The 23,043-nt window shown below is 40.7% G+C and overlaps 1 protein-coding gene across 1 annotated transcript in view; it reads left to right on the forward strand.

The window, feature by feature from the left end:
* The window catches only part of LOC122814952 (aldo-keto reductase family 1 member C1-like), a 337,408-nt gene that overhangs the window by 200,129 nt on the left and 114,236 nt on the right, over window positions 1–23,043 (forward strand). The gene's annotated exons all lie outside the window — the stretch shown is intronic.

The following is a 23,043-nucleotide window of genomic DNA, read 5'->3' on the forward strand; positions in this document are numbered from 1 at the left end:
AAAGATTTTGCACACTTTAGATGTACACAGGCAGTTGCGTTATTATTTAAGCAGGACTAAGGATTTTAGGCAGTCTCAGCAGTTGTTTGTTTCTTTTGCTTTGAGTTCTCAGGGCAAGCCTGTGTCAAAACAAACTATTTCTAAGTGGATTGGGTTTTGCATTGCATTTTGTTATTCCCATCATGGCAAGGAGATTCCAGCTGGGATTAGGCCTCATTCCACTAGGGATACTGCCACGTCAACAGCATTTCTAAGGGGGGTGGCAACTAAGGATATTTTGGAGGCAGCTACTTGGAGTTCAGTGCATACTTTCTCTAAGCATTACCACCTTCCTCTCTACTCTAAATCTAGGGCTGGTTTTTACACGACTATTTTGCAGGGCATGTTGACAGCTCCAGCTTCTTTATGATTTGCCAGCCTCCCTTACCTCTGCTTTGGGATTCTACCCAAGTGTTAAGACTGCAGCAATGTGGGATGAAGAACATAGTACAGTTTTGTACCTACCATAAATGTAGATGTTCGAAGATCCACATTGCTGCAGTCCAATTTGCCCTCCCTCCTTCCCCTCTGTGTTTAGGGGTGGTTGTGTGGGTGGGGTTGTACTTTTGTAAATTTGTATATATTGTACATATATTTGGTACAGGAGTGTTTGGTGTTTTTTGGTTTTGGCCTTATCTTTTTAGGGTCTTCTGACATCTGGGGCAAGAAAAGACTGAGGATATGACGTCGGTCATGCACATTTGTACCCTGACGTCCTGACGTCAGACTAATGCGCCTTGACCGACGTCAGCCTTATACTTTGGTATTCGGGCTGACTGGGACAGCGGACTACCCCAAGTGTTAGGACTGCAGCAATGTGGATCTTCGAACATCTACATTTATGGTAGGTACAAAACTGTACTTTCTTTATACATCTGTTTCAATGGTGACAGTCCTGTTTTTTCAGTAATACAACAACTTAGGTGCCTTCACACATCTGGTTGCGATAATACGTAAGTACCAAATTCTCTTGTCAAAGTGACATTCCTCCTGGAAAATTCCTGAAACAGCTGGAAAGACAGAACCTTGTCTTCAGAAGGAAAGGCCATTCTTTTGCTAGAGTTAATTAAGCACCCCAGGATGATAAGTCTTTGCAAGGATGTTAAGCAGGACTTTTGGGCATTCAACTTGAACTTTTGTGGGAGAGTAAGGCTGAGAACTTCTCTTCTTCTGGCTTTTCCCGGTTAGGGGTTGCCACAGCGGATCACCTGTCCGCTCATGATTGGCAGTGGAGTTCTACGGTGTCGAGTTGCTAGCCCGGCATTCAACCTTCCACAGAAGACGCACACACATTCATGCCCAGGGCCAATTTAGAGTGTCCAATCCACCTACAGCATGTCTTTGGGATGCGGGAGGAAACCCATGCGACCACAGGGAAGACATGCAAACTCCACACAGAAGACACCCCAGCCAAGAATCGAACCGGAGAACCTCTTGCTGTGAGGCAAAGGTTGAGAACTTCTCTAGTGATTCCTGAAACCTGGATATATACTCTGCACATATCAGAATGTCATCCAAGTAAGGAAAGATCTGAATACCAAGAATCTGTCCGTGAGCAACTACTACTACTACTGTCTTTGTGCATGGCGTTTTCTCATCTGGTTGCACTGGTACCTATATCCTTAACTTCATAGGTTGGTACTAGGCTATCAGCCCTAGGTCCTATACAAGCCTAGCCATAACAATTCCCTGGCTTGTTACACTGTAGCACACCAACACTTCATCCAAACCAGAATCATTGAACATGACAGTCGTCGACATTTCAACCTCCGGATACCTGTATTTTCGCGTAACTGATTCGGAATTCTGTTACTTCATATTATCTTCGGTGTTGTAATAGTAAACCATCCTGTCTATGTTGTGATTAATAGAGGGACAATAGAAATATGTTCACTTAGTCCTGGCCAGCTATATGAATTCCCAGAAAACTGCCAGAACAATTCAGTTTTCCAAAATGAGGGACCAAGGACCCCCTCATTGGTCGATTTCAAGTTTTTGCAAAACATAAGATTTGAAAAGTGGGCAGGGTATTCCTTAATATGATCAAAAAGTGCATTTGTACTTTTTTCTGTACGTATATCGTAGTTATGCTCATGTATATGCTCACAGAGTTTATGCTCCGTTTTCCCAATATAGAAACAATTACATAACTAACACAATGCACTAATTTTTCAATATCACAATTAAATTAACTTTTTAATACAAAGGTTATTCCAAGCACATTAAACTGGTCCCCCTTCTTTATAAACTTACAATACCTACATCTGCCACATTTCTTAATACCACTATGACTTTTATGGTAGTAACCTTCCTGTCAAACATGCATGTTCTTACCCTTTCTGTATACAGTTATGGGTCTGTATACAATTATGGGTCTTTCTCCCACCTTCTCAAAAACGGTGTTGTTCTTCCTTAAAATATTCCAATTTTTGTTTAAAACCCATCTAATAGTATCACTTTCTAAACTATATATAGTAATAAAGGAGTTCACATATTGTTATGCATTATCTTCCGAAGCTACTACTTCATCCTCAAGGACATTAAGTCCCTCAATACTTTTATTACCATTTAACAAGGGGGTAAAATAACCACTTTCCCTCTTATGGCTAACTTCCGCTACTAGTTCTTTAATCAGATGGACAGGGTAACCCCTTTCATGAACATACTTTTAAGATTTTCACATTCCTAACGTCATGGTCATTTGTGACCACATGTGCTTCCTTGACCAATTCACCCTTTATACCACATGAATAAGAGGCAGGAAATCCACCAGCAGGACATTATTTATTACAATAGTTCTGGTACCTCAGCTTCTCGCCTTCTGCTGGAACATTTCCAACTACATAGTATGTCCCTTTATAAGCCGTTTTTTAAAATCAACAATGAGTCAATTATGGAATAGAGGTTACAATGAACACACATTAAGAGCCAGAAATAAAGTTATGAATACTGGTGAACCAAGAGTTCGAAATGAATGTTATTCACATAGCAGAGAAATTGGTAATACTGAGCAGCATGAAAGGACGGAAGAAAGATTATTTTTTGTTACCAGATATTCCAACTTTTTGCCTATTTTGAAGGACATAGTGAGGCAAGCTTGGGAAATAGTGATTCATGATATTTCCATTGGATTTTGTTTCCAAAACACAATTTTTTCCTATGGCAGATATTGTAATTTAAAAGAATTATTAAATAAAAAAGATTTAAATTCTAGATATTCTCATACCATGGAGAAAAGAGTAGGCTCACATGGTTGCGGTAGATGTTCAGTATGTCACAGGGTTAAAAACTTAGATGGTACTAAGATCAATGGCAAACTATGTAGGGCAAGTGAGTACTACAACTGTGATAGTTGTAGTGTGATTTATATCATAGGGTGTAACTGTGACCCTATTTTTTTAGTACATTCGTTAAACCACGAGGAAGGTTAAGGTGCGTATTATGGAACATTTGAGTGATGCGAGAAGGAACAAAATAAGTCCAGTGGCCATGCACTTTTGTCAAAACATAATGGGTTTATTTTTTAGTATTCTTGCACTCCCCATGTCTTCAAGTGGTAATTTTAAACATCATCTGAATAAACTGGAAAGTAGAATGATTATCATACATTATGTCCCCAAGGAATGAATTTAGAAAATAATCTTAATATTTAATATAGTTTAGTAATACATTTATATGTTGTTATTAAAGGTTAAATCAAGTTAAAATCAAGTTTGTAAGTATGTGTATTAATGTGTTATGAATTTATATTTAAAGTGTGTATTAAATTATGTACTAATATTGAAAGCATTTAAAAGTGGAAATATTTGAAATGGATTCACACATTTTTGTGTAGGTGTATATATATATATATTTAATTTATGTATTCACATATAGGTATTACAGCTGTATTTAAATGTTATGAATGATTTTGTAGTATATGGGGACATTGTTTATAGACTAAATATTTTCTTTCTAGTGGTTATAGTCCTGTCAAGAGAACTGGGTGTATGGTGAATGCAGTTAATCACATAATGATGTAATTGATATAATTAGGAAAACCTAATTGACTCATTGTTGATTTTTAAAAAATGGTATGTAAAGGGACATACTGTGTAGTTGTAAATGTTCCAGCAGAAGGCGGGAAGCGGAGGTACCAGAACGATTGTAATAAAGAATTCATGTCCTGATGGTGGATTTCCTGCCTCTTATTCATGTGGTATGAACAATTCATCCTTTATGACTGCTGTTCTTTGAGAATAAGGATGAGCACTTGAAAAATGAAGGAAGGTGTTTGAATATATCAGTTTCCCTTAAATGCTTTCTGTATACCTATTATTCAACAAATCCTTCCTTATTAATACATCCAAGTAGGAAATATTACTTTCACCAACACTGTGTGTGAAAAAGAGGAATTCAGTAGTACTATTGATATATTCAAGGAACTCGCTTATTTCATCCTTTCCACCCTTCCATAAAATAAATATATAATCTAGATAATGTAGATTTAGATTGATCAGGTCCTTAAACCGACTTTCTCAAATATATGCAAGAATTCCCTTTGTAACATAACAATATTGGCAAAAAGCAAGCCCACTGGAGACCCCATACCTACACTTTTCTTTTTGCAAGTAAAATTGTTCTTCAAACAGTGTAAAGTTGTTGTACAATACCAATTCTAACAATTCCTCATAAAGGTTAACCTTGTCCTGCTTGATTCCTCTCCTAACCAAAAAGTCCATAAACCATTTAACCCCCAAGCGATGGTATTTTTGTATAGAAATCCTTAATATCAATGGTAATAAAAATGTCATTTTCATAATATTCCAAGGCATTCATCTTTTTTTTTTTTTTTTTTTTAAGAAATGTACGAGTCCCTACATAAAGACGCCTCATCCCTAAATAAATGCTTCAATTTATTATCCAAAAACTGTGCACAAGCACTAGTGATTGAATCCCTCCCATTCGCTATTGGGCACATGGGAGGGTTACGCAAATCCTTATGGATGTTCAGGATGCCAAAAAAAGTAGGCACCCTTGGAGACATGACATTCAAATAATTAAATTCATTGATGTTGACCCTCCCATCAATAAATAAATCCTTTAGCTGTAACCTAATTTTATAATAGGCTAAGTTCATCTGGTTCCTGCTAACTTGAGCATATGCACTACCCTGTAATAGACCCCACATTCTCCTTTTATAATCTATTTTAAACATAACCAACCCTCCCCCCTTATCCAGTTTTATAGTTCTCAAATCCTGTCTTTTAATAAATTCCAAATTTCAAATTAATGCTAAGTCATGTTATACACTTTCTGCCTAGGTCTCCCAGTTAGGTTACGAATATCTAATTTGCGCACTTTGTCAAACAAATTTAAAACCGGATGAAGGGGTAGGTTATAAGTGCTAGAAACCCTAAAAGGTTGTGCAACATAAGGAGTTTCATTAAAAATTAAGGACAAGTCAAATTTCCTTAAATATAATGTTTGGTTTGTTAGCTGTTGTTTTTGTGATTTTTATGGAGTTGGTATTTTTTGTGGACTTTCATGGCTCAAGAACCTCCAGCATCTACACCACCTTTATTTGTGGATAATACTGGCATGGATTTACAGTGACAAGTTGCGGATCTTACTTTGATTCAACAACTGACCCAGAGATTGGATGCTATTGCACAGCAGCATACAGCAACTACAGAAGTGACTTTGAACAGGGGTAATCAAGGGAATATTATCAGAAACTTAATAACTAATGGCTCATCTTTTGCTATTAATAGCAGTGACTCTGTTACTGTGGGGAATGGACATAACAGGATAAGTGATCGTACTTGGGCAGGAGGTATAGCAATTTAAATGACTGGTTACAAAATAATTTTTCCTTTGGTAATGCCAATACATTAAATAGTACTGAACTGAATGGCCATTTGGAGGAGTTGGATTATAAATTATAGAAGCTTAAGAAGCTCCAATTAGAGAACGCCTATTTTCTTGAGAACATGAGTGAAAAGAGTGCCCAAGGGTTTAACAATGTGGCACTTCCCCACAGGCTTAGAAAAAAATCCTGCCTTTTGTAAGGAGGTCCTGGTACTTTTTGATAGACATGATTGTGAATATGTGGAGATAGTTGTTAAATTGTGATGATTCACTTCTGTAGTTGCTGTATGCTGTGGTGCAATAGCATCCAATCTCTGGGTCAGTTGTTGAATCAATAGAGTAAGATCCGCAACTTGTCACTGTAAATCCATGCCAGTATTATCCACAACATCATGATGCCAGGGTAATCCTATGGGCTAGGCTTGTAAAGGCTCCAGGGCCATTAGCCTAGTACACATCTATGAACCTAAATATAATGCAAGGCTTATTTGACACACATTCAGCAGAAGTGTGCACCTTGAATTATGAAATAGTGCATGATTTAAGTTATGATAATTTTAAAATGGAACATGCCCATATTTTTACAGCGATCAAACAGCAACTATCTAAACTTAAGGCCACTAAAATGAAGAAACTGGAGAGGGATCTTATGCGAGTCTGCTTACCCCGAACCTTCTGAATCTCCGGTTTGGGGTAGAAGGAATTTTGAATATAGCAATTGTCAGGTGGTTCCAACAAGTGAACAGCAGGGAACTGATGATGTGCTTGAACATGTGCAGGGTGGCCATTTGACTGACAATACTTTTAACATAAATAGGGTAAACTGTTCCCCAAATAATTCAGATCCCCCAAGGAGATTGGAGTGTTCGATAAACAGGAACAAAAGGAACCAGTGGGAGATGGGGGAACAACCACTGCTCCACAGGTTGAACCAGAGGAGTTCTTTTGGAGTGATCAGTTTTCAGACAAAGCACCAGTGGGGTCGTTTTCAAGGAGGGTGGTGCAGAGGAAATGGTCCCTGTTAACCGGTTTAGATTCTTCACTAGAGAGTTTGAGTAGAGGATCTGGTATTATCATGAACACAGGAAAGGACTTTATAATTTTTCAGATGTTCTTATTAATGATGAATGTGCTAATCTATTTTCAAAAGACATCACATTTGTGCTCTTACATAGAGCTAAGGAGGTTATGATGGACCTTAAATTATATTTAAGGAAATTGAGCTTGTCCTTAATTTTTAATGAAACTTCTTATGTTGCACAGCCTTTTAGGGTTTCTAGCAGTTATAACCCACCCCTTTATCCGGTTTTAAATTTGTTTGAGAAGCTGTGCGAATTAGATGTTCGTAACCTGTTCAATTATCTAGGCAGAAAGTGTATAACATGACTTTGCATGAATTTGAAATTTTGGATTTTATTAAAAGTCAGGATTTGAGAGTTATGAAACCAGATAAGGGAGGAAGGCTGGTTATTATGTCCAATATGGATTATAAAAGGATAATACAAGGTCTATTACAGGGTTGTGCATATGCTGAAGTTAGTAGGAACCAGATGAACTTAGCCTATTATAAAATTAGGTTACAGCTAAAGGATTTACTTATTGATGGTAGGGTCATCATCGATTCATTTTAATTATATTAATATCATGTCTCCAAGGGTGCCTAATATTTTTGGTGTCCCAAAGATCCCTAAGGATTTGCTTGACCCTCCCATGCGCCCGATAGTGGATAGAGGGATTCAATCACTAGTGCTTGTGCATGGTTTTTGGATAATAAATTGAAGCATTTACTTAGTGATGAGGTGTCCTTATGTAGGGACTCATGGCATTTTTTTTTAGAAAAGATGAATGCCTTGGAACATAATGAAAATTAAGTTTTTATCACCATCGATATTAAGGATCTGTATATGATAATACCCCACCGCTTGGAGGGCCAATGATTTATGGACTTTTTGATTAGGATTGGAATCTAGCAGGACAAGGTTAACCTTTTATAAGGAATTGTTAGAACTGGTACTGCACAATAACTTTATGCTGTTTGAAGAACAGTTTTATTTACAAAAGGAAGGTGTAGCTATGCTTGCCAATATTGTTATGTTACAAAGGGAATTCTTGTATATTCGAGGAATGTCAGTTTAAGGACCTGATCAGTCTATATCTACATTATCTAGAAGATATTTCATCCTTTCCACCCTTCCATAAAATAAATATAAGTGAGTTTGTTGAATAAATCAATAGTACTACTGAATTCCTTTTTTTCACACTTAGTGTGGGTGTAAGTAATATTTCCTACTTGAATGTATTAATAAGGAAGGATTTGTTGAATAACAGGTATACAGTGAGCATTTACAGGAAACCGACATATTCAAATACCTTCTTTCATTTTTCAAGTGCTCGTCTTTATTCTCAAAAAACAGCGATCATCAAGGGTCAGTTGGTCAGGGCAGGTTCCTATCAGCATCTCGAACGTTGATAATATCGAATGCAATATTGTCGACATGAGAATGCTGCAAGTGCAGAACATCGGGTAAACGGAAATCTCTGTAAGGTGAGATTTCCGTTTATTACAATGTGGTGCAGTCTCGGAGTTGGTATATTTAAGTAGCGGGGGGTGTGGGAGGCACAGCCCCCCACGTGGGGGGTGCAGGGGAGCTTGCCTACACCCTTTAGTTTTTTTTTTGTTTTTTTATATCCGCATTTGAAAATTTAATAGTTCAATCATTTCAGTTAGATATTTTGTGATTCAAACTGTTAAATTTTCGAAATGCTGATATAGACCCAGTCAGGGCAGCAGATATGGTCACAATTGACCATGACTTCAGGGAGGAATGTGAAAATCTTAGAGGTATGTTCATGAAAAGGGGTTACCCTGTCCATCTGATTGATAAACTAGTAGAGGAAGTTGGCCATAAGAGGGAAAGTGGTTATTTTGGTTATTTTACCCACTTGTTAAATGGTAATAGAAGTATTGAGGGGATTAATGTCCCTCAATTGTATATAGAAGGGGTAAGAACTTTAAAAATATGCTTGGGAGGAAGGCTGTTGCACACACAAGTCATAGTGGTATTAAGAAATGTGGCAGATGTAGGGTACTGTAAGTTTATAAAGGAGGGAGAACGGTTTAATGTGCTGTGAATAACCTATGTATTAAAAGGGAACTTTAATTGTGATAGTGAAGAATTAGTGTATATTGCATTGTCAGTTATTTAATTGCTTCTATATTGGGAAAATGGAGCATAAATAAATATGAGCATAACTATGATATACATAAAGAAAAAAGTACAAATGTACTTTTTAAGCATATTAAGGAATACCCTCGCCACTTTTTCAAAGGTTCTGTTTTGGAAAAACTTGAAATCGACCCATGAGGGGGTCCTCGGTCCCTCCTTTGGAAAAGAGGGAATTGTTCTGGCAGTTTTTTTTTTTTTTTTTTAATTCATATAGCTGGCCTGGACTAAATGAACATATTTTTATTGTTCCTCTATTAAATTTAAAGTCACCACATAGGACATGGGAGTATTTAATCTCATAGTAGTTTAAGGTTTACCTTATGAAAATAGTTAAAAGAATTTTTTAAATTGTTTTATAATGATTTCATTATGTATTTATATTAATTTGTAATGAGTTTTAGTTGGTTTCAAATAAATGCAGTTTAGCTGCATGCAAGTATCAGGATTTTTAACACTGTCTCTCTAAGACCTCCATTTTGGAGTGCTCAAGTTATATAAGCAGTGCTTTGGTGGTGGGCCTTTTTGTCTGAAGAAGTTTACATTGTAAAGTTATGGTGCTTATTTTATTTTTTTAATAACTGGTGAATAAAACAACTTTTTAATGAGCATGAGATGTTTCTTGGACTGTGCATAGAGGCTGCGGACCTTAGGAAGTCTTTTGTTTCTTCAGCGTTTGCTTATTTCAAATGTCAGTCCATGTACCATTGTAGATCATTTACACAAGTTTTGTTCAGAATGCCTGAAATGGTATTCCAATGTATTCTGCATTGTATATACTGTCCTGTAATGTGTTTGGCCATATGCATTGCTATGTTATTAACCCAAGTAATCATAGTGGCATTCTACGCAGGCCTAGTTTTCCCGTAGGTAAGTCTATATGTCTGCTGCTATTCGTGTTGCTTTTCAGGATTTCCTCTCCGGCAGCACTGTTGCTGGCCATAAAACTGTGCTTGTGTATGTTTAAACACAGTGCATAGGATGAATATGTAATTAGTGCTGCTGCTAACCCCGCAAACATGAAAACTCAGTGTAGGGTTTGCACAAAGTCTGCACTGAGTTTATTGAATCCCAGCCATATTTGTTTACCATGTAGGGCACTGATCCCAATGGACCATTTGCAGGCACAGCCTGGGAGAATAGGATCACATAAGAAATGAACAAAACATATTTACAGATACAAAGGTATTCCAAAAACAAATTTATATGAATATTTGCTGATGCAAAAATGTGCTACAACATTTAGTTCAAGAAGCAGTTAATATCATAACATGGATGGAAAAAATGGAATTATATCTGACAGAGCTTTATGTGTAAGATATAGCCATAATGACTGAGATGGCTTATGCATCAGGGATAGCAGCATGCAGCATATCATTATGTAGAGAGGTATGAAGACATTAGAAGAGACAAGTGAGAATAGCCGCAAGAAGGGATACCATGGGGATCAGACAGAGAAAAGGTGAGAGAGCCATGCAGGGGGAAGAGGGAGTAGGATGTGAGAGGCATGTATTGGGAAGAGGGAGTAGGATGTGAGAGGCATGCAGGGGGAAGAGGGAGTAGGATGTGGGAGGCATGCAGGGGGAAGAGGGAGTAGGATGTGAGAGGCATGCAGGGGGAAGAGGGAGTAGGATGTGAGAGGCATGCAGGGGGAAGAGGGAGTAGGATGTGAGAGGCATGCAGGGGGAAGAGGGAGTAGGATGTGAGAGGCATGCAGGGGAAGAGGGAGTAGGATGTGAGAGGCATGCAGGGGAAGAGGAGTAGGATGTGAGAGGCATGGGGGGGGGAAGAGGGAGTAGGATGTGAGAGGCATGCAGGGGGAAGAGGGAGTAGGATGTGAGAGGCATGCAGGGGGAAGAGGGAGTAGGATGTGAGAGGCATGCAGGGGAAGAGGGAGTAGGATGTGAGAGGCATGCAGGGGAAGAGGGAGTAGGATGTGAGAGGCATGCAGGGGGAAGAGGGAGTAGGATGTGAGAGGCATGCAGGGGGAAGAGGGAATAGGATGTGAGAGGCATGAGGGAAGAGGGAGTAGGATGTGAGAGGCATGCAGGGGGAAGAGGGAGTAGGATGTGAGAGGCATGCAGGGGGAAGAGGGAGTAGGATGTGAGAGGCATGCAGGGGGAAGAGGGAGTAGGATGTGAGAGGCATGCAGGGGGAAGAGGGAGTAGGATGTGAGAGGCATGCAGGGGGAAGAGGGAGTAGGATGTGAGAGGCATGCAGGGGGAAGAGGGAGTAGGATGTGAGAGGCATGAGGGAAGAGGGAGTAGGATGTGAGAGGCATGCATTGGGAAGAGGGAGTAGGATGTGAGAGGCATGCAGGGGGAAGAGGGAGTAGGATGCAAGAGGCATGCAGGGGGAAGAGGGAGTAGGATGCGAGAGGCATGCAGGGGGAAGAGGGAGTAGGATGCGAGAGGCATGCAGGGGGAAGAGGGAATAGGATGTGAGAGGCATGAGGGAAGAGGGAGTAGGATGTGAGAGGCATGCAGGGGGAAGAGGGAGTAGGATGTGAGAGGCATGCAGGGGGAAGAGGGAGTAGGATGTGAGAGGCATGAGGGAAGAGGGAGTAGGATGCGAGAGGCATGCATTGGGAAGAGGGAGTAGGATGTGAGAGGCATGCAGGGGGAAGAGGGAGTAGGATGCGAGAGGCATGCAGGGGGAAGAGGGAGTAGGATGTGAGAGGCATGCAGGGGGAAGAGGGAGTAGGATGTGAGAGGCATGCAGGAAGAAGAGGGAGTAGGATGCGAGAGGCATGCAGGGGAAGAGGGAATAGGATCAGAGGCATGAGGGAAGAGGGAGTAGGATGTGAGAGGCATGCAGGGGAAGAGGGAGTAGGATACGAGAGGCATGCAGGGGAAAGAGGGAGTAGGATGTGAGAGGCATGCAGGGCGAGAAGGGAGTAGGATGTGAGAGGCATGCAGGGGGAAGAGGGAGTAGGATGTGAGAGGCATGCAGGGGGAAGAGGGAGTAGGATGTGAGAGGCATGTAGGGGGAAGAGGGAGTAGGATGTGAGAGGCATGCAGGGGGAAGAGGGAGTAGGATGTGAGAGGCATGCAGGGGGAAGAGGGAGTAGGATGTGATAGGCATGAGGGAAGAGGGAGTAGGATGTGAGAGGCATGCAGGGGGAAGAGGGAGTAGGATGTGAGAGGCATGCAGGGGGAAGAGGGAGTAGGATGTGAGAGGCATGCAGGGGGGAAGAGGGAGTAGGATGTGAGAGGCATGCAGGGGGAAGAGGGAGTAGGATGTGAGAGGCATGCAGGGGGAAGAGGGAGTAGGATGTGAGAGGCATGCAGGGGGAAGAGGGAGTAGGATGAGAGGCATGCAGGGGAAGAGGGAGTAGGATGTGAGAGGCATGCAGGGGGAAGAGGGAGTAGGATGTGAGAGGCATGCATTGGGAAGAGGGAGTAGGATGGGAGAGGCATGCAGGGGGAAGAGGGAGTAGGATGTGATAGGCATGAGGGAAGAGGGAGTAGGATGTGAGAGGCATGCAGGGGGAAGAGGGAGTAGGATGTGAGAGGCATGCAGGGGGAAGAGGGAGTAGGATGTGAGAGGCATGCAGGGGGAAGAGGGAGTAGGATGTGAGAGGCATGCAGGGGGAAGAGGGAGTAGGATGTGAGAGGCATGCAGGGGGAAGAGGGTGTAGGATGTGAGAGGCATGCATTGGGAAGAGGGAGTAGGATGTGAGAGGCATGCAGGGGGAAGAGGGAATAGGATGTGAGAGGCATGCAGGGGGAAGAGGGAGTAGGATGTGAGAGGCATGCAGGGGGAAGAGGGAGTAGGATGTGAGAGGCATGAGGGAAGAGGGAGTAGGATGTGAGAGGCAGTAAGTAAAGGGGATGACAAGCTGATATAAGGAAGGATGAAATGGGGATAAAGTGGTGTGTAAGAGAGCTACAGGGTTCATGTATTGTGACCTGAGTGAGTGCAGCAGCACTGTTTGAGTGAAGAGATATTCCTTGAGTTGTTGTCTGAAGTCCAAGTACATTTGGATGTCTCTGACAGAGAGAGGAATAGAGTCCCATAGTTTAGGTGTTAGGATAGAGAATGCATGGTCAGTGCAATAGAGTTTACATTTGGGTTGAGACTGAGAGATACCACTAAGATTATATGTGGGGTTTTGGTGAAACGTTTTAGTGAGTGAGTGAGAGGGGATGACGTCTCAGGAGAAAGGGCTTTGTGAATTAGTGATCCTAGTAAGAGGTTGTGTCTCAAATGTACTAGGAGCCATTTAGCTTTGGAGAGAGTTAGGCAGTGGTGGTCATTATTGTGGGAATTGGTAACGAACCAGCAGATTTTGCAATTACTGTGTAATCCATTCGGTTTAATTGTAAATGTATCATTACTGATTGTATTCTTACATTTTCCTTGAAATTAGCTGCATGTTCTACAGGTAATGCTTTATGTTGCCTCTTCTGTAGCATCTTCTTCCATACTCAGCAGAACTGCTTAGCTACCAGATGTTTAAGCAAAAAAAAAAAAGGTAACAGGATAAGTGCATTGAGCTGCTTACTCCATTTTGTCTTGATGTGAAAATAGGTTTGTCAGTGGACTCTACATATATTAAGCAAACAGTAATACCTGGGGCGAGAAGACCCACCTGCAGATGTAGTTCAGCCCAACACTGCAGGCAGAGTGCTTATACAGCCCTAGAAAACATAATTTCTAATATCATACACCCTGGTGCATTTACAGAATGGACTTTCAATGTTTTTTAGTATATTATTCATGTAAAATAGTTCATATGCCTAATGTTTAGAACTTCTTGTAAGATGTAGTTTTTGAAAGAAATATTTACATCCAAAAAATATACGTTATACAAACATTTAGTGTGTGTGTGTGTGATGTATACACATATGTATACACATATGCACACACACACCCACACACACACACACACACACACACACACACACACACACACACACACACACACACACACACACACACACACACACACACACACACACACACACTTCAGATGCACAGAAAGACATGCACACACATACACAGAGGCAAACATTCTGAACCACATAGACAGGCACTCACCAAATACTATGTTAAATTAATTCATTTAGGATGCCTCATTGTGAATGAAAAAAAAGAACCATAGAATGCATGGCATTGCAACTCTCCCTGTGCCTCGTTACTGTCACTAATTTAGTTGCATAGTTCTACACTGTGCCTCTTGGAGCCATTCGTTTAATCCTTAGTGATTTACAAGTAAAGTCTGTCATTATTGTCATAATTAGGAGTTTCAAACTTATTGTTTAAAGGATCCGTGCTGATGGGCTGCCTGTTGCAGTCAGCATTGTCTTTGTCCCTGTTTAATTTTGAGAAAATACGAACACTGCTCAGGATAAAGCACCCTTGTGAAGCAAAATACAAAATCCAAATATCCAGAACTTCAAGGGCACAGCACGACAATCGGAGCTGACTTCTTTTCTTAAAAACATAAACACGAAGAACATCTTACAGTTACTGCCAAAATTAAACGGGTTTATTCCAAAAGTAAAAAGTATAAATGGCCAGTAAGCGCTTTCACGCTGTAATAAACGCTTTTTCAGACTTTCAGCTGCCATCTTTACAAAGTCTGAATTTATAAAATCAATGAGCCAATCAAATGTTGCTACCTCATTCAATTAATTAAATGAATGCATTAATTAAAGCTATACAGCTAAAACTTTTAAAATGTAGAAATACATATTATATGATGCCTGAACTTCGCAATGCTTATACATCTAAACAGACTGTAAAACAAGAGATTTAGTATATTTAGCAGTACGTCAAAAATGTAGTTCTTTCTATGTTGGTAAAACCAATAGGACATTAAGAGAACGCATTAGGGAACATATATATGCAATAAATAGAGAAGATGAGACTACTGCCCTTGCTAGGCATGTTATACATAATGACACCGCTCACAAATTTTATTTTACAGTCATAGAATTAATACATAAAACCGCTAGGCAACAACAAGAATCTCACGGAAAAACAAGAGGCCAGATGGATTTTGAGACTACAAGCTGACAGACTACATGGGCTAAATGACAGGATGTCACTGAAGCCCTTCTTGAAAGAGACCGCTTAGACACTGAATGAGTTTATGAAGTTTCTAATATAAGTTTTTTTTCTATAGTTATTAGCACGGTTTCTATGTAAGTCTATTTGCGATATTAAACATCATACATTTTATTATTGCTATACTTAACTAGATGCGTTAATATATTTGATTTAGTTTTTGAATGGCATTAAGCCACAGAAGCAATTTTGCATTGGTTATTTATGCTGTGCAGGTGATTTAGTTCATTGGGTCTGTATATTTAATTATATATTTGCATATATATTTTTATATCTATATGCCTTTGTTTTTATATATATATATATATATATATACACACGCACGCACACACACACACACACAGATGAACTCTTTTTGTCTGTTTAGATGTGTAAGCATTGCGAAGTTCAGGCATCGTATATTATGTATTTCTACATTTTAAATGTTTTAGCTGTATAGCTTTAATGCATTCATTTAATTAATTGAATGAGGTAGCAACATTTGATTGGCTCATTGAGTTTATAAATTCAAACTTTGTAAAGATGGCAGTTTGAAAGTCTGAAGAAGCATTTATTACAACGTGAAAGCGCTTATTGGCCGTTTATACTTTTTACTTTTGGAATAAACCTGTTTAATTTTGGGAGTAACTGTAAGATGTTCTTCGTGTTTCACTGTTGCAGTCATTACATTTGGGTTATCTGCTTGTAATAGCCCTCAGTCGGCCTGATTAACAAAGTCTTGGGTCTTGCGTCAGTTGCTGTCCCTTCTTCCATGACATCAGGTTGTCAGGGGTATAAAACATGCAGCCGACGCCATTACATCAGTCTTTCTTGCCCCAGATGTCAGGTGTCTCCCTAATGGGAAGCTATTAAATATAAAAGTACAATGATATACCTCCAACAAAAAAACAAATACACCAAAAAGGCTTTTAAGCATAGTAAAGGAAAGTAGAGGTATAGCCAAAAGAAGTTAGGGGGCTGGAGGGAGGGTAACCAGGACTGCAACAGTGAATACACTCGAACATCTACATTTATGATAAATGTACACGACTGTACGTTGTTCTTCGTGTTTCACTGTTGCAGTCATTACATTTGGGTAAATTCCCAAAGCTGTGGTTGGGAGGAGGAATTTAGATAGCATTAGGACCAGCTATAAAGCCCAGCTATAAGGCCCTGCAAGACTGCAGTGGCAAAGCCAGCTCTGGATTTAGAGAAAATTGGCAAATGGTAATGCTTGGTGAAATTATGTACAGAACTCCAGGTAGCAGCTTCTAAGATGTCCCAGGTAGGGACGCCTCTGAGAAAGGCTGTAGAGGTAGATGCAGGCCTGGAGTGAGGTCTGATCCCCTGGGGTATAGGTTTTCCATGGTGCTTATAGCAGAAATGAATGCAATGGCCTATCCATTTAGAAATGGTTTGCTTTGATATAGCCTTCCCCTCTGCCCCTACAGCAAATGCTACCAGCAGTTGTTCAGATTTCCTTTGAGATTTAGTCCTGTCCAAGTAGAATCTGAGTTGTCTGTGCACATCTAAGGAATGCAGTATCCGTTCCCGTCTATTCCACAAACAGGGGAGTCTCTGGGACACAAATCTATCCTGCCATCAAGTTCTATTAATGTCACAGACCAGGTATAGGCCTTGTGTGTGGGTTGCCAGAGCAGATTTTGACTTATGGATTTGCAGCAACTCCGTCAAGGCTGGGTCTGAGATGGCCTTGTATGCCAGACACAGGTCACCTCTGAGCAGTCTGTATGACGCTAAGTATAGGGACAGGGCTTTTAGTCTAGCTGTATAGGACAGATGTTTGAGACTCTGGATTTTCCTGGTCAGTAATCTCTGTGGTTTCTCCAGCTGCTACATGTGCTTGACAGGGTACATGCCGAAGGGGGCATTGTACTCAATAAAGGGTCGGATAAGGGAGGAGTACAGGGATGTTATGACCTCCTTGTTCCTGGACGAAATAGCCTTACTTATGAGGTGGGCCACATAGAAAGCCTTCCATACAATGGAGTCAATGTGGTGGTCAAAAGTCAGGTTGCTGTCAACCTAGGTGCCTGAGTCCTGCACAACTGCTTACATGCTTAGTACATTGTTATTGATGTGACAGTTAGTGGGGACACCATTTTCCCAAAGGGGATAATTATGCATTTTTTGGCATTCAGTTTGAGGCCATGTTCCTGGCACCATTAGTTTGGGTAAGGCCCTCTTGGAGGATGTTCACATCACTAGTGGAATTTAAGACCATGTCCAGCTTGCAGTCATCTGCAAACTTGGTCAGCGACAGACCACTGATTTTGGCTTGTACCTCAGAAAAGTATATCCCAAACAGTAGCTGTCCCAAGAACGATTCTTGGGGTACACCACTCGTAACAGGTTTACTACTAGAGGTGGCTTCCCCTATTTTGGCTGAGTGGGTTCTATCAATGAGCCAGTTAGCTACACATCTGGTAACATAATGGTTGATGCCTAACTGGGAGATTTTGTCTATTATGCCCGAGTAGGGAATAGTGTCAAAGTCTTTGGCTAGGTCAAGGTAGGTGGTGTGCACAGTCTTTCCCTTGTCCATGGCTTTGGTGACTGTTTCGAAGAAGTTGACCCAGTTTAATAGGTATGATCTCCCTTTGACAAAACCAAACTGTGTGAGGTCAAGCACTCTGAGGTAGCCTATGTCCTTGTTAATAAGGTCCATGATGATGCGTTTATAAGGTCCATGATAATGCATTCCATGGCCTTTGCAGATCAGGTTAGTTAGGCCGACGGACCTATAATTTCCTGGTTCAGTGGACCACCTTTATGTAGAGGGATGACAGTGGTTGTCCTCCATTTGGTGGGGACAAAGCCAGTGCTCAGGCTTTAGTTGAGTAGGGTGAATAATGAGCTGAGAGCTCATGCCTAAGTTCATGTAGGATGCAACCAGGGATGTTGTTGGGTCCCATGGAGACTATTTTTTGCCTTTGAGAGGGCATTGAAGACCTGCTCCCTGGTGATGAGGGGAGGAGGGCAGGTGCTGACGATGTCCTAGTTTACTGATGGGGGGACATGGGGTGAAGTTTTCACTGAACTTGTCTGCTAGGAGGTTGGCTATATCTACAGCATTTGTGTATGTGGTGTTCTTGACCACCAGTCCAGAGCAAATATGAGTGTTACCTTTGAGATTGCGGCCGTATGTGAAGAAGGCCTTGTGATTGTCCTTAGTGGATGTGGCCAATTTGGACTCTTAACTAGCCTTAGAGGATTTCACCAGTGACCTTATTTGCTTGTTCAGACAAAGGGGAGAGTGATTCCAACTCGGCACCTGCTCCTTCTTGGTCCTGTACAGCAATTTTTCCCTTTATTATGGATTTTGTTTATTGCTGCTGTCCACCAGACAGGTTTACTCTTCCTTGAGGAGGATGATTTGGTCCTGTCAGGTATTGCTGAGTCCATCTAGCTATGTAGGTGCTTGTATAGTTTTTTGGTGTAGGCCTGGACATTAGTGCTAATTCCATCTGAAGGAATGGTGGCTGTGAAGCTGCTTATACCTGCTCTCAGGAGATTGTAGTCAGCTTTGGAAAAGTTTGTTTGACCCTGACAAGGGGTGGGGGTCAGGGGAGATGGTAACTTTAGTGATCATTTTATGGTCGGATCTTACCAAGGAGAATGACACTGTAGGGGTGTTACAGTGACTACTCATGTCAGTTAGTACCAGGTCCAGGATATTTTTACCTCGTGTGTGTGTGTGTGTGGGGGGGGGGTGTCAACCAGCTGATCCAATTCATTAGCATTGACAAAGTCAAGGAATCTCTGGGCATTCATGTTTGGGCTACAATAGGTCTTCCACTCTCTGGTTGGGTAGTTAGTCATCCAGGATCAGGGTAGAGGGTTGAATCTTGATGGACTCAGGTAGGTCCAGATAGGTGAAGTGGGCGTCCTGAGTCATAGTTGGGAGTCTGTAGCTAGCTATGATTTGAATAGGCATTTTGTCAACATTTGACTGCACTCGGAGTGTCTTCTGCATGTCATACCATATGACCAGATTGAAGGTGTATATGTCTTTGATAAATATTGAAACTCCACTTCCTTTGGCTTTGTAGTCCTCCATTTGGAGTCTGAAAGTATAGTAGGATGAGTAACCTGGTAAGAATGGGGGTCTCTCCACTTCTTTCAACCAGGTTTCAGTAACTGCACAAATGTTAACATCTTCCAGGGTGAGGAATGCTTGCAATGAGTGCAGTTTCAAGCTAAGACTCCTAGCATTTAGCAGCATGACCTTTAAGTTTAATTTAGAAGAATTTTTCTTGTTGCTAATTTTGTGCTCATGGCTTTGCCTAAAAAAAGCACTATGGAGGCGGCAAAAGCGTTTGCCAGATGCCTGAATCCCAGGGGAGACAGATGAAGGCCATCTCTGGCAAAGCATCGTGGTCTGTCAGTCATGTCCTCCCAGGCTGTCGGGTACTGGATCCCCTTGGAATGACACCAGAAACTAAGCCAATTGTTAGTCAATCATTTTTTGTTTGTATTAAGGCATCATTCTAGGTGACTGTAGGATGCTGCTTAAGGCTAGAGACATACCAGCCTGAGACACATATTCAGCAAGCTCAATCATGTTTCTCTTCATATAGTCCAGAGAGGTACGTTTCAAGTAATTCACACCAACATGGACTATGACAGAGTCATAACAGTACCTGTTGTTAAGAGACTTGAGTGCGTGCATGATATGGTGGATTCTAGCACCTGACAAGCAACTTACTGTGTCTAGCCTGGTGAGGAGCACATCTATAGCGTGTGTCTCATGATAGTCTCCTGTAATTAGTATGTTGAGTTTGTGGCTGGGCCTTAGAGACTGTGCGACACAGGCGTGTGTACTGTGTGTGGTGCTTGGTGCTGTGGGTTGTGATGTGCATGTGTTTTTGCTTCGGAGGTCTCTCTTGTTTAGGTATTTTTTTGTTGTTGAGAACCTTCACATATATAGGAGTGTGTTGTACAGGTGTAGGTAGTGGTAGAGGTGTGATATGTGTCGTGGTGTCAGAATGTCTCTTACAAATTGCAAAAATCAGTTTATCTGAGATGGGTGGGTGGAGGGGGGGGCAGGAAATTGTTTAGCACATGTACCAAGCACCTGAGACCAGAAATAAACCACAAAAGTCATACAAGATGAGGTACCTATGTGAAGCTGCCAGATACTGAATTAGAGTTTTATCTAATGATGTATATCACACATAACTGACAGCTCATTATTTGAGCCATCTCTACGCACATTAACATGTATGGTACAAAACTTCAAACTTTTTTATTGTTGGTGGACAACATGGCACTGATCCTGATGTGGTATTTTCTGTTGATGAAGTAGTATTGTGTAGATGACTGCACACAGCACCCATTTTTAAATCTGAAAGGCATGCTCAACTAGAAAGAAGTATGCACTTGACTGAACAGGTGTTACCACAGTTTCTTTGCTGGCTCCTGAAATGATCCCCATCAGAACATGAATAACCATTGAATCCAGCAGCAGTTCAATATCTGTGAGAATTTCCTTCCATATCAAATTGCTAATGAAAGCGCTCACAATGGCGTTTATTAATGTTGTTGTTAGTTTTAATTTTTGTGCTTGCTTTTATATTTGTCCTTTTTACATGTGATAGAATCCTTTCATGTCTGTTTCCCCTCATGCTGTCATGCACTGTTCTGGCTCATGCTGCATCGGTGCCTCAGTAATGGTGTAATTCTCCATTTGTGCAAGATTATGATACACAGCTGTTGGCTAGGTGCAGATATATTAAAATATTAATAATCTTGTGCATGACACTGTTCGGTAACCAAACCTTGCATAGATGATGTACCGTAAAACTTGTACATCTTTTGTTGCATGTCTGTGGAAACCTGCATAAGTGCACAGAACAGTGAGATGTTTAGGAGTAATCCTCACTATATCATAGATATAAGTGAAGTACTCTCAAATATGGGAGAATAGTTTGTTGTAACCTTTTGGCATAGTTATGGTAGAAGTTTGTTTGCAGAATGCATTCCATAACAGCAGAAGTGTTTCTTACTAATGTTTGACAAGCTGGTTTTGTTGATTCTTCTCATGTGCTAAGACTGTTGTAGCTGCACAAGATTTTAGACTGCCTTTGCTATTCATACTCTGTGAGTTTTATTTGTATACAGTATTTTAGAATTGCGTTATCTTGAATTGTTACCTGTAACTTCAGTGTAGCGGGCATGTGGGGTACCTTGTGGATGGTGCAGTGAACTGCTCACAGTTGCCAGTGTACTTTGATGATAGAGCCGAATCAATATGATTTTTCAGCATTACAACTGCTGAATATACTGTGTGCTACTGTAGGTGGTTTGAGGTAAGGTATTTGTATGGTTTTCTATTGCATCTGATTGCATTTAAACTCATTTTACATATAAGTGTAGTGCATGGGATGCCATGACTATGCTCCAAAATTAGGGGAAATGAAAACTTGTAGAACTTGTCCTTAGAGCAAGACTTTATCTTTACAGTGCTTAGGGGTGATTAACAAAAAACTAAGTACCCCTAAACACTGTTAAGATCATATCTCTGGCTAGAGTGTAACAGCAGACAGTGTTTGTCTTTTCGGCTTTTCCCGGTTAGTGGTCGCCACAGCAGAACTCCGGTCCGCTAATGATTGGCAGTCGATTTTTATGGTGCAGGGTTGCCAGCCTGATGCCCAACCTACAGCGAAGGCACACCCATTCACGCATGTCTTTCGGAGGCCACTCGACCGCGGGGAGGACATGCAGACTCCACACAGAAAGCACTCCAGCCGAGAATCGAACAGGAGAACCTCTTGCTGTGAGGCAACAACGCTACCACTGTACCACCGCTGTTAAACAGCAGACAGTACTGACTGGCAAAGAACAGTGGCAGAAGGAAAAGCAGCTTTTAAATGCTGTTAGAACTTTGCTCTGTTTGTGTGGAAATATATACATAGAATGTTAGTCCCTATAAAATCTCTAAGTTTAGTAAAATTACTTCTTCAGTCTGTTGGAAATGTAGTAAAGATGTAAAAGCTGGTTGGACACATGTTTATGGATTGTGAAAAATTAAATGTATAATTGGGAAGGGATAATTTTGTTTTTTAAGGGGTTACAGTCTGATAATTGTTCTTTCATTAATATTAGTGATCTAGTTAATGTTCCACTTCCTTTGTCTGTAAAAGCCAAAGAACCAAAACTGTTCTGGAAGCTCCTGGCAGTAGCTAGAAAAGTTATTACAGAAAATTGGAAGTCGTATTTAGTTTCTACATTCAAAGAATTGTTAAATTCAGCAGCAATGCTATGTAAAATTGAAAAAGAAGTGATCAGAACAAGCTCTATAAATCATACTAAAACTTTTAGTAGTTGGGATAGCCTTGAAATCTTGCTATTAAAATACCAAGACTCTTAAAGTGATTACCTTGATGAAAATTTATTCCTAAGATTGTTTAACAGTATGTGATATTGAATGTCTTTCTTTCTGTATATATATTTTGAATATGTTAAATTAATAAAATTGTTCTTTAAAGAAAGGAACTTCACTATGCACAAAGGTATGACAGAATGAAGAGTCTAGCAGCTTTTAAAGCAGTTAGCACTGCAGAGAGGCACTTTGAGTCTTTTAGACAACACTAAGTGCTTTACCAGCTTCAAAGCCAGTGAAACACTTCTAACTCCTATATTTTTTTCTGTAACTGGTAGCACGTGGAGCAGATGAACCTCCATGCACAACAAAGAATTATGCTTGGGTCATCGATTTGTAGCTTTGTGTTCTTGACTTGGATGCTAAGATTCACCTTTCGAGCTTCACTCCGAATGAAAATTCTGTGGCATCAATGTCGCAGACACATAGTTGATTATAACTGGAGACACGATCATAATCCTCTGTATTACT

The sequence above is a fragment of the Protopterus annectens genome, chromosome 11.part0 (assembly GCF_019279795.1).
Source record: "Protopterus annectens isolate FY-2018-M chromosome 11.part0, PAN1.0, whole genome shotgun sequence".
NCBI lineage: Eukaryota > Metazoa > Chordata > Ceratodontiformes > Protopteridae > Protopterus > Protopterus annectens.